Source organism: Teleopsis dalmanni, chromosome X (genome assembly GCF_002237135.1).
Source record: "Teleopsis dalmanni isolate 2A chromosome X, ASM223713v2, whole genome shotgun sequence".
NCBI classification, from domain to species: domain Eukaryota; kingdom Metazoa; phylum Arthropoda; class Insecta; order Diptera; family Diopsidae; genus Teleopsis; species Teleopsis dalmanni.
The window spans coordinates 98,306,130-98,308,268 of NC_051848.1; positions in this window are offsets into that span (position 1 = coordinate 98,306,130).

A 2,139-nucleotide genomic window follows, 5' to 3' on the forward strand; every position below is an offset into this window, starting at 1 on the left:
TTAAAAGAAATTATAAATAAATTTAAGAATTAATTTATAAGCTAAATTATAAATTAAGCTTAATGTTGTACAAAGTAAGCTGAATTTAAAAAATTTTTGTGATAAATTATTACATACAAAATAGTTATGTTCTTGAAACTTAAAGTATTGGTGGGTTTCAGTCTATTCAAAGGATCTTGTCCTATAATTGATGATCTTATAGTTGACTTCAGTAAAGTTTGTAATCAGTTTTTTTTATATTCACTATGAGAATAATTTTAAAGAGTAATAATTTTCTTAAATTGATAAATAAGTACATTTCATATCAAGATGAAATTTTTATTAACTGGATATGGAAAAATTATTTAAATGGATATTAATATGACAAAATATAACTTTCAATTTTACATTAACTTCTGGTAAATTAATAAAAAGTAAGCCTGGTAAGTGCAACAAGACCCACGTATTTACTTTTAAATATAACAATTACAATTTTATAATCGTTAATAGTTTAATTTATCTTGGTGACGTGAGTCCTGTATAACTATATAAAATAATGTCTTACTGTATTTACTGTATTTACTGAATTATTGAATTGAATTAAGATATGCTAAAGAATTTATTGACGTCTTGTATATCTGTTTATGAGGAGTGTTAGTTTTACCATATTCCTTGTTTAACAAGGACCAAATCGTACCGGTTCATTATTAATCTTATCGTTAAATATGATAACTCTGTTCAAAGTATTGACTCATTATTAGGATACAAATCTATATTATTATATTGGTATTGTATAATATATAAAAAAAAGAGGCAAATACAAAATATGTTGATGTCTTTAATAAGAATAGTTTTATTGACAGGAAAAATATTTCCTTTGAAGGAATTTTTGTGACATTATGAACAATACTAATATACCTCCTAGAAATATTAGAAATAAAATGTATGTATACAAACCAAAATCTTTTTGAGATTATTCCTAAATAATAATGAATAGTAATTGAAATAGATGAATTAATATTACTACTATTTTGATTTATGTTAAAATATATAATTCTTCAAATAAGTATCAAAGCTAGAAGGAAAATACTTTTATTCAAAACCACAAAAAATAGTTTAATTAAAATGTAAGTTTCAAAAATTTTTTATTTGTGTATATTTTATGTAGATTTTTATTAAAAGCTCTTAATTTAAATTAAAACTTACTTTAATTGTTTATAAATGTCTAATTCTTACATGTATGTTTTTGTGTGATTATACAATTATTTTAAAAACCTTTTCAATGAATTTAATCGCAGTTAAATTGACAGCAATAAAATAATTTAATAAAATTAAGATTTAATTATGGTTATAATATTAATAAAATTTTTTATCAGCAATTACGGTTGTACAAAAATTCAAAAGAAAAAAATATTTCATTTTAAAATTAGTTAAAAGAAATTATAAATAAATTTAAGAATTAATTTATAAGCTAAATTATAAATTAAGCTTAATTTTGTACAAAGTAAGCTGAATTTAAAAAATTTTTGTGATAAATTATTACATACAAAATAGTTATGTTCTTGAAACTTAAAGTATTGGTGGGTTTCAGTCTATTCAAAGGATCTTGTCCTATAATTGATGATCTTATAGTTGACTTCAGTAAAGTTTGTAATCAGTTTTCTTATACTCACTATGAGAATAATTTAAAAGAATAATAATTTTTTTAAATAGATCAATAAGTACATTTCATATCAAGATGAAATTCTTATTAACTGGATATGGAAAAATGATTTAAATGGATATTAATATGACAAAATATAACTTTTAATTTTACATTAACTTCTGGCAAAATAATAAAAAGTAAGCCTGGTAAGTGCTACAAGACCCACGTATTTACTTTTAAATATAACAATCACAACTTTATAATCGTTAATTGTTTAATTTATCTTGGTGACGTGAGTCCTGTATCACTATATAAAATAATGTCTTACTGTATTTACTGTATTTACTGAATTATTGAATTGAATTAAGATATGCTAAAGAATTTATTGACGTCTTGTATATCTGTTTATGAGGAGTGTTAGTTTTACCATATTCCTTGTTTAACAAGGACCAAATCGTACCGGTTCATTATTAATCTTATCGTTAAATATGATAACTCTGTTCAAAGTATTGACT